The sequence below is a fragment of the Lissotriton vulgaris genome, unplaced genomic scaffold, assembly GCF_964263255.1.
Source record: "Lissotriton vulgaris unplaced genomic scaffold, aLisVul1.2 SCAFFOLD_2072, whole genome shotgun sequence".
NCBI classification, from domain to species: Eukaryota; Metazoa; Chordata; class Amphibia; order Caudata; family Salamandridae; genus Lissotriton; species Lissotriton vulgaris.
This window is the reverse complement of record NW_028244743.1, coordinates 390,001-400,000: the sequence shown is the minus strand read 5'-3', so window position 1 is coordinate 400,000 and position 10,000 is coordinate 390,001. Positions and strand designations below refer to the sequence as shown.

General features: G+C 45.1%; 7 non-coding genes across 7 annotated transcripts; 5 read left to right on the top strand and 2 right to left on the bottom strand.

Annotated features, from left to right (window-relative positions):
* Positions 1-1,018: 1,018 nt before the first annotated feature.
* TRNAR-ACG (transfer RNA arginine (anticodon ACG)) lies at positions 1,019-1,091 on the bottom strand. The gene has a single exon. It is a non-coding gene; the product is annotated as a tRNA-Arg (tRNA).
* A 714-nt stretch (positions 1,092-1,805) lies between these two features.
* LOC147667098 (U6 spliceosomal RNA) lies at positions 1,806-1,912 on the top strand. The gene has a single exon (XR_015304696.1). It is a non-coding gene; the product is annotated as a U6 spliceosomal RNA (small nuclear RNA).
* A 1,799-nt stretch (positions 1,913-3,711) lies between these two features.
* On the top strand, positions 3,712-3,818 carry LOC147667097 (U6 spliceosomal RNA). Its single transcript, XR_015304597.1, has one exon. It is a non-coding gene; the product is annotated as a U6 spliceosomal RNA (small nuclear RNA).
* A 1,795-nt stretch (positions 3,819-5,613) lies between these two features.
* Positions 5,614-5,720, top strand: LOC147667096 (U6 spliceosomal RNA). Its single transcript, XR_015304698.1, has one exon. It is a non-coding gene; the product is annotated as a U6 spliceosomal RNA (small nuclear RNA).
* A 1,011-nt stretch (positions 5,721-6,731) lies between these two features.
* TRNAR-ACG (transfer RNA arginine (anticodon ACG)) lies at positions 6,732-6,804 on the bottom strand. Its single transcript has one exon. It is a non-coding gene; the product is annotated as a tRNA-Arg (tRNA).
* Positions 6,805-7,510: 706 nt separating this feature from the next.
* Positions 7,511-7,617, top strand: LOC147667094 (U6 spliceosomal RNA). Its single transcript, XR_015304596.1, has one exon. It is a non-coding gene; the product is annotated as a U6 spliceosomal RNA (small nuclear RNA).
* Positions 7,618-9,414: 1,797 nt separating this feature from the next.
* Positions 9,415-9,521, top strand: LOC147667093 (U6 spliceosomal RNA). Its single transcript, XR_015304595.1, has one exon. It is a non-coding gene; the product is annotated as a U6 spliceosomal RNA (small nuclear RNA).
* The last annotated feature ends 479 nt before the right edge of the window (positions 9,522-10,000 follow it).

The following is a 10,000-nucleotide window of genomic DNA, read 5'->3' as shown; positions in this document are numbered from 1 at the left end:
CCAGTGCTGTCCCCGTAATATGTATTTTTCAATTAGTCTCTCCTCAACATTTTTAATGTATTTGCTTTGCAGTAAAGAAGGTGCGCTCTATGTTCAGCTGCATTTAGCAAGGAAGCCTGCAGGACTTCTGGGACTTTTCTTTCTCTTTTTTAGCCTCACTGTCATTATTCTTCACCACCCCCAAATCTATACTGCTGCAGTGTTGTGTTGCTTTGTCGGAAGCAGGACAAAGAGAAGGGCAGGGCCTATGCAAATGAAGGCCTCAGGGATGTCTGGGAGTGCCTTTTTAGCAGTATTGTTAAAGTCCACCTTGCAACCGGATTGGTCGGGTAAGCTGAAAACACCATGCCAGATTGGGCACCAGGTCTCTAGGCGCTTGGAGGACATATTGGGTCTACATCCCTCAGTTTCTGAGGTCCAAGAAATGTTCACCCTCTACCCTAATAGAGAGGTCTTGGCCGATCGTGGCTGAGAGGGGAAGAAGGTAGCAGTGCAAGATGCTTATGGTCCTTCTCTAATAATGGACCAACTTTCTCTCTCTCCTAGGGGAAGAAGGTAACAGTGCAAGATGCTTATGGTCCTTCTCTAATAATGGACCAACTTTCTCTCTCTCCTTACCTGTGGTTCTGCCTGGCTACTGGGGCTACCAGTTGTAAGCCTGCAGCCCGCAGGGAGTTGGTTTGTTCCTCTCACACATGTAAATGGGTAAGCATTCAAGTGCACACACCTGCCCACGTCCACAGAACCTCGCGCACACACACTTTTGTCAACAAGCTTTTTCGCAATTAAGAGTATCAGGGACCCATGTTGAAATACAAAAGCAGCACACCACGTGACGGCCATCACATAGAGTCCAGCAGCAAATGGGAAACGTTTAACTAGCTGTGGTCCTATTACTTGCGCTCTACCGTGGAACAACTGCTGGATGAGTCCTGCTGGAGAATATTGAACCTACAACAAGTCTGAGGTAAATAAAAATTCCACAGGAATATAATCAAACAGGGACCTACAACCCTTCCGAGCCAGATAGGAGTCGAACCTACAATCTTCTGATCCGTAGTCAGACGCGTTATCCATTGCGCCACTGGCCCTATGTAGAATTACGCATCCTTTTGTCCTTAAGTGGGCTAGAAAGTGTGTGTGTGTGTGTGTGAAGGCACAAGGAAACCCATCTGACCTCCTGGAAGTCTGTTATGTGAGGTTTTCCCAAGTTTTACAAAGGACTTTAGGAGAAGGAAGCACCTAAAAGCTAGGCGAAATGGTCCTAGATCCAAGGAAATCTTTTAGATCAGGCTCAGTTTCTTAAATAGTTTGCATTAACATAATCAGTTCCAGGTCTGTGTGGGGCTGAGCTTGAGAACTCCTTAGTAAGTAGGTGTTTACAACAATAAGGGGTTTAATATTACAACACAGGTGAACATTCAGACACATTATCATAAGCTCACCTTGTCCAGGGACCCAAGCATGCTGCCTTTCCACTCTCAGAGCCCTTCACCTAACCTACTGTGCAGCTGTTTCACCTTTAATATCACTGTTCCACAGGCAGCGTGACGTCACAATGCTCCTTGTCTGTAGCCCGAACCAGGAGCCTTTGCAAACCTGGTATAATCTACATGCTTACGGTGTGTTTAGTCTTGGACCACAAATGCAGTGAAGAATAATGGATTGCTACTCTTCATACATTTTTGACCATTGGCTCAGATTTGAATGCGTACTGGCCATCTGAGCATCTCTGCCAGGCCACCCTATGTCTAGAGACTGTAGATTTAGAGAGTTTATAAACATTGTCAGTTCATCAATAAAGTGTGCTCGCTTCGGCAGCACATATACCAAAATTGGAACGATACACAGAAGATTAGCATGGCCCCTGCGCAAGGATGACACGCAAATTCGTGAAGCGTTCCATATTTTTAACAGCTTTTAGGAGAGAAATCTTTTTTGTTTACAAGACTAATTGAAAAAAATTAAAGCAGGTCCCAGTGCTGTCCCCGTAATATGTATTTTTCAATTAGTCTCTCCTCAACATTTTTAATGTATTTGCTTTGGAGTAAAGAAGGTGAGCTCTATGTTCAGCTGCATTTAGCAAGGAAGCCTGCAGGACTTCTGGGACTTTTCTTTCTCTTTTTTAGCCTCACTGTCATTATTCTTCACCACCCCCAAATCTATACTGCTGCAGTGTTGTGTTGCTTTGTGGGAAGCAGGACAAAGAGAAGGGCAGGGCCTATGCAAATGAAGGCCTCAGGGATGTCTGGGAGTGCCTTTTTAGCAGTATTGTTAAAGTCCACCTTGCAACCGGATTGGTCGGGTAAGCTGAAAAACACCATGCCAGATTGGGCACCAGGTCTCTAGGCGCTTGGAGGACATATTGGGTCTACATCCCTCAGTTTCTGAGGTCCAAGAAATGTTCACCCTCTACCCTAATAGAGAGGTCTTGGCCGATCGTGGCTGAGAAGGGAAGACGGTTGCAGTGCAAGATGCTTATGGTCCTTCTCTAATAATGGACCAACTTTCTCTCTCTCCTTACCTGTGGTTCTGCCTGGCTACTGGGGCTACCAGTTGTAAGCCTGCAGCCCACAGGGAGTTGGTTTGTTCCTCTCACACATGTAAATGGGTAAGCATTCAAGTGCACACACCTGCCTACGTCCACAGACCCTCGCGCACACACACTTTTGTCAACAAGCTTTTTCGCAATTAAGAGTATCAGGGACCCATGTTGAAATACAAAAGCAGCACACCACGTGACGGCCATCACATAGAGTCCAGCAGCAAATGGGAAACGTTTAACTAGCTGTGGTCCTATTACTTGCGCTCTACCGTGGAACAACTGCTGGATGAGTCCTGCTGGAGAATATTGAACCTACAACAAGTTTGAGGTAAATAAAAATTCCACAGGAATATAATCAAACAAGAACCTACAACCCTTCCGAGCCAGATAGGAGTCAAACCTACAATCTTCTGATCCGTAGTCAGACGCGTTATCCATTGCGCCACTGGCCCTATGTAGACTTACGCATCCTTTTGTCCTTAAGTGGGCTAGAAAGTGTGTGTGTGTGTGTGTGAAGGCACAAGGAAACCCATCTGACCTCCTGGAAGTCTGTTCTGTGAGGTTTTCCCAAGTTTTACAAAGGACTTTAGGAGAAGGAAGCACCTAAAAGCTAGGCGAAATGGTCCTAGATCCAAGGAAATCTTTTAGATCAGGCTCAGTTTCTTAAATAGTTTGCATTAACATAATCAGTTCCAGGTCTGTGTGGGGCTGAGCTTGAGAACTCCTTAGTAAGTAGGCGTTTACAACAATAAGGGGTTTAATATTACAACACAGGTGAACATTCAGACACATTATCATAAGCTCACCTTGTCCAGGGACCCAAGCATGCTGCCTTTCCACTCTCAGAGCCCTTCACCTAACCTACTGTGCAGCTGTTTCACCTTTAATATCACTGTTCCACAAGCAGCGTGACGTCACAATGCTCCTTGTCTGTAGCCCGAACCAGGAGCCTTTGCAAACCTGGTATAATCTACATACTTACGGTGTGTTTAGTCTTGGACCACAAATGCAGTGAAGAATAATGGATTGCTACTCTTCATACATTTTTGACCATTGGCTCAGATTTGAATGCGTACTGGCCATCTGAGCATCTCTGCCAGGCCACCCTATGTCTAGAGACTGTAGATTTAGAGAGTTTATAAACATTGTCAGTTCATCAATAAAGTGTGCTCGCTTCGGCAGCACATATACTAAAATTGGAACGATACAGAGAAGATTAGCATGGCCCCTGCGCAAGGATGACACGCAAATTCGTGAAGCGTTCCATATTTTTAACAGCTTTTAGGAGAGAAATCTTTTTTGTTTTCAAGACTAATTGAAAAAATAAAGCAGGTCCCAGTGCTGTCCCCGTAATATGTATTTTTCAATTAGTCTCTCCTCAACATTTTTAATGTATTTGCTTTGCAGTAAAGAAGGTGCGCTCTATGTTCAGCTGCATTTAGCAAGGAAGCCTGCAGGACTTCTGGGACTTTTCTTTCTCTTTTTTAGCCTCACTGTCATTATTCTTCACCACCCCCAAATCTATACTGCTGCAGTGTTGTGTTGCTTTGTGGGAAGCAGGACAAAGAGAAGGGCAGGGCCTATGCAAATGAAGGCCTCAGGGATGTCTGGGAGTGCCTTTTTAGCAGTATTGTTAAAGTCCACCTTGCAACCGGATTGGTCGGGTAAGCTGAAAAACACCATGCCAGATTGGGCACCAGGTCTCTAGGCGCTTGGAGGACATATTGGGTCTACATCCCTCAGTTTCTGAGGTCCAAGAAATGTTCACCCTCTACCCTAATAGAGAGGTCTTGGCCGATCGTGGCTGAGAGGGGAAGAAGGTAGCAGTGCAAGATGCTTATGGTCCTTCTCTAATAATGGACCAACTTTCTCTCTCTCCTTACCTGTGGTTCTGCCTGGCTACTGGGGCTACCAGTTGTAAGCCTGCAGCCCACAGGGAGTTGGTTTGTTCCTCTCACACATGTAAATGGGTAAGCATTCAAGTGCACACACCTGCCTACGTCCACAGACCCTCGCGCACACACACTTTTGTCAACAAGCTTTTTCGCAATTAAGAGTATCGGGGACCCATGTTGAAATACAAAAGCAGCACACCACGTGACGGCCATCACATAGAGTCCAGCAGCAAATGGGAAACGTTTAACTAGCTGTGGTCCTATTACTTGCGCTCTACCGTGGAACAACTGCTGGATGAATCCTGCTGGAGAATATTGAACCTACAACAAGTCTGAGGTAAATAAGAATTCCACAGGAATATAATCAAACAGGGACCTACAACCCTTCCGAGCCAGATAGGAGTCAAACCTACAATCTTCTGATCCGTAGTCAGACGCGTTATTCATCGCGCCACTGGCCCTATGTAGACTCACGCATCCTTTTGTCCTTAAGAGGGCTAGAAAGTGTGTGTGTGTGTGTGAAGGCACAAGGAAACCCATCTAACCTCCTGAAAGTCTGTACTGTGAGGTTTTCCTAAGTTGTACAAAGTACCTTAGGAGAAGGAAGGACCTAAAAGCTAGGCGAAATGGTCCTAGATCCAAGGAAATGTTTTAGATCAGGCTCAGTTTCCTAAATAGTTTGCATTAACATAATCAGTTCCAGGTCTGTGTGGGGCTGAGCTTGAGAACTCCTTAGTAAGTAGGCGTTTACAACAATAAGGGGTTTAATATTACAACACAGGCGAAAATTCAGACACATTATCATAGGCTCACCTTGTCCAGAGACCCAAGCATGCTGCCTTTCCACTCTCAGAGCCCTTCACCTAACCTACTGTGCAGCTGTTTCACCTTTAATATCACTGTTCCACAGGCAGCGTGACGTCACAATGCTCCTTGTCTGTAGCCCGAACCATGAGCCTTTGCAAACCTGGCATAATCTACATACTTACGGTGTGTTTAGTCTTGGACCACAAATGCAGTGAAGAATAATGGATTGCTACTCTTCATACATTTTTGACCATTGGCTCAGATTTGAATGCGTACTGGCCATCTGAGCATCTCTGCCAGGCCACCCTATGTCTAGAGACTGTAGATTTAGAGAGTTTATAAACATTGTCAGCTCATCAATAAAGTGTGCTCGCTTCGGCAGCACATATACTAAAATTGGAACGATACAGAGAAGATTAGCATGGCCTCTGAGCAAGGATGACACGCAAATTCGTGAAGCGTTCCCTATTTTTAACAGCTTTTAGGAGAGAAATCTTTTTTGTTTTCAAGACTAATTGAAAAAATAAAGCAGGTCCCAGTGCTGTCCCCGTAATATGTATTTTTCAATTAGTCTCTCCTCAACATTTTTAATGTATTTGCTTTGCAGTAAAGAAGGTGCGCTCTATGTTCAGCTGCATTTAGCAAGGAAGCCTGCAGGACTTCTGGGACTTTTCTTTCTCTTTTTTAGCCTCCCTGTCATTATTCTTCACCACCCCCAAATCTATACTGCTGCAGTGTTGCGTTGCTTTGTGGGAAGCAGGACAAAGAGAAGGGCAGGGCCTATGCAAATGAAGGCCTCAGGGATGTCTGGGAGTGCCTTTTTAGCAGTATTGTTAAAGTCCACCTTGCAACCGGATTGGTCGGGTAAGCTGAAAAACACCATGCCAGATTGGGCACCAGGCCTCTAGGCGCTTGGAGGACATATTGGGTCTACATCCCTCAGTTTATGAGGTCAAAGTAATGTTCACCCTCTACCCTAATAGAGAGGTCTTGGCCGATTGCGGCCGATCGGGGAAGAAGGTAGCAGTGCAAGATGCTCATGGGCCTTCTCTAATAATGGACCAACTTTCTCTCTCTATTCTTACCTGTGGTCCTGCCTGGCTACTGGGGCTACCAGTTGTAAGCCAGCAGCCCACAAGGAGTTGGTTTGTTCATTCACACATGTAAATGGGTAAACATTCAAGTGCACACACCTGCCTACGTCCACAGACCCTCGCGCACACACACTTTTGTCAACAAGATTTTTTGTAATTAAGAGAATCAGGGACCCATGTTGAAATACAAAAGCAGCACACCACGTGACGGCCATCACATAGAGTCCAGCAGCAAATGGGAAACGTTTAACTAGCCGTGGTCCTATTACTTGCGCTCCACCGTGGAACAACTGCTGGATGAATCCTGCTGGAGAATATTGAACCTACAACAAGTCTGAGGTAAATAAGAATTCCACAGGAATATAATCAAACAGGGACCTACAACCCTTCCGAGCCAGATAGGAGTCGAACCTACAATCTTCTGATCCGTAGTCAGACGCGTTATCCATTGCGCCACTGGCCCTATGTAGACTCACGCATCCTTTTGTCCTTAAGAGGGCTAGAAAGTGTGTGTGTGAAGGCACAAGGAAACCCATCTAACCTCCTGAAAGTCTGTACTGTGAGGTTTTCCTAAGTTGTACAAAGTACTTTAGGAGAAGGAAGGACCTAAAAGCTAGGCGAAATGGTCCTAGATCCAAGGAAATGTTTTAGATCATGCTCAGTTTCTTAAATAGTTTGCATTAACATAATCAGTTCCAGGTCTGTGTGGGGCTGAGCTTGAGAACTCCTTAGTAAGTAGGCGTTTACAACAATAAGGGGTTTAATATTACAACACAGGCGAAAATTCAGACACATTATCATAGGCTCACCTTGTCCAGAGACCCAAGCATGCTGCCTTTCCACTCTCAGAGCCCTTCACCTAACCTACTGTGCAGCTGTTTCACCTTTAATATCACTGCCCCACAGGCAGCGTGACGTCACAATGCTCCTTGTCTGTAGCCCGAACCATGAGCCTATGCAAACCTGGCATAGTCTACATACTTACGGTGTGTTTAGTCTTGGACCACAAATGCAGTGAAGAATAATGGATTGCTACTCTTCATACATTTTTGACCATTGGCTCAGATTTGAATGCGTACTGGCCATCTGAGCATCTCTGCCAGGCCACCCTATGTCTAGAGACTGTAGATTTAGAGAGTTTATAAACATTGTCAGCTCATCAATAAAGTGTGCTCGCTTCGGCAGCACATATACTAAAATTGGAACGATACAGAGAAGATTAGCATGGCCCCTGCGCAAGGATGACACGCAAATTCGTGAAGCGTTCCATATTTTTAACAGCTTTTAGGAGAGAAATCTTTTTTGTTTTCAAGACTAATTGAAAAAATAAAGCAGGTCCCAGTGCTGTCCCCGTAATATGTATTTTTCAATTAGTCTTTCCTCAACATTTTTAATGTATTTGCTTTGCAGTAAAGAAGGTGCGCTCTATGTTCAGCTGCATTTAGCAAGGAAGCCTGCAGGACTTCTGGGACTTTTCTTTCTCTTTTTTAGCCTCCCTGTCATTATTCTTCACCACCCCCAAATCTATACTGCTGCAGTGTTGCGTTGCTTTGTGGGAAGCAGGACAAAGAGAAGGGCAGGGCCTATGCAAATGAAGGCCTCAGGGATGTCTGGGAGTGCCTTTTTAGCAGTATTGTTAAAGTCCACCTTGCAACCGGATTGGTCGGGTAAGCTGAAAAACACCATGCCAGATTGGGCACCAGGTCTCTAGGCGCTTGGAGGACATATTGGGTCTACATCCCTCAGTTTCTGAGGTCCAAGAAATGTTCACCCTCTACCCTAATAGAGAGGTCTTGGCCGATTGCGGATGATCGGGGAAGAAGGTAGCAGTGCAAGATGCTCATGGGCCTTCTCTAATAATGGACCAACTTTCTCTCTCTATTCTTACCTGTGGTTCTGCCTGGCTACTGGGGCTACCAGTTGTAAGCCTGCAGCCCACAGGGAATTGGTTTGTTCCTCTCACACATGTAAATGGGTAAGCATTCAAGTGCACACACCTGCCTATGTCCACAGACCCTCGCGCACACACACTTTTGTCAACAATTTTTTTTGTAATTAAGAGAATCAGGGACCCATGTTGAAATACAAAAGAAGCACACCACGTGACGGCCATCACATAGAGTCCAGCAGCAAATGGGAAACGTTTAACTAGCCGTGGTCCTATTACTTGCGCTCTACCGTTGAACAACTGCTGGATGAATCCTGCTGGAGAATATTGAATCTACAACAAGTCTGAGGTAAATAAGAATTCCACAGGAATATAATCAAACAGGGACCTACAACCCTTCCGAGCCAGATAGGAGTCGAACCTACAATCTTCTGATCCGTAGTCAGACGCATTATCCATTGCGCCACTGTCCCTATGTAGACTCACGCATCCTTTTGTCCTTAAGAGGGCTAGAAAGTGCGTGTGTGTGTGTGAAGGCACAAGGAAACCCATCTAACCTCCTGAAAGTCTGTACTGTGAGGTTTTCCTAAGTTGTACAAAGTACTTTAGGAGAAGGAAGGACCTAAAAGCTAGGCGAAATGGTCCTAGATCCAAGGAAATGTTTTAGATCAGGCTCAGTTTCTTAAATAGTTTGCATTAACATAATCAGTTCCAGGTCTGTGTGGGGCTGAGCTTGAGAACTCCTTAGTAAGTAGGCGTTTACAACAATAAGGGGTTTAATATTACAACACAGGCGAAAATTCAGACACATTATCATAAGCTCACCTTGTCCAGGGACCCAAGCATGCTGCCTTTCCACTCTCGGAGCCCTTCACCTAACCTACTGTGCAGCTGTTTCACCTTTAATATCACTGTTCCACAGGCAGCGTGACGTCACAATGCTCCTTGTCTGTAGCCCGAACCATGAGCCTTTGCAAACCCGGCATAATCTACATACTTACGGTGTGTTTAGTCTTGGACCACAAATGCAGTGAAGAATAATGGATTGCTACTCTTCATACATTTTTGACCATTGGCTCAGATTTGAATGCGTACTGGCCATCTGATCATCTCTGCCAGGCTACCCTATGTCTAGAGACTTTAGATTTAGAGAGTTTATAAACATTGTCAGCTAATCAATAAAGTGTGCTCGCTTCGGCAGCACATATACTAAAATTGGAACGATACAGAGAAGATTAGCATGGCCCCTGCGCAAGGATGACACGCAAATTCGTGAAGCGTTCCATATTTTTAACAGCTTTTAGGAGAGAAATCTTTTTTGTTTTCAAGACTAAACGAAAAAATAAAGCAGGTCCCAGTGCTGTCCCCGTAATATGTATTTTTCAATTAGTCTCTCCTCAACATTTTTAATGTATTTGCTTTGCAGTAAAGAAGGTGCGCTCTATGTTCAGCTGCATTTAGCAAGGAAGCCTGCAGGACTTCTGGGACTTTTCTTTCTCTTTTTTAGCCTCCTTGTCATTATTCTTCACCACCCCCAAATCTATACTGCTGCAGTGTTGCGTTGCTTTGTGGGAAGCAGGACAAAGAGAAGGGCAGGGCCTATGCAAATGAAGGCCTCAGGGATGTCTGGAAGTGCCGTTTTAGCAGTATTGTTAAAGTCCACCTTGCAACCGGATTGGTCGGGTAAGCTGAAAAACACCATGCCAGATTGGGCACCAGGTCTCTAGGCGCTTGGAGGACATATTGGGTCTACATCCCTCAGTTTCTGAGG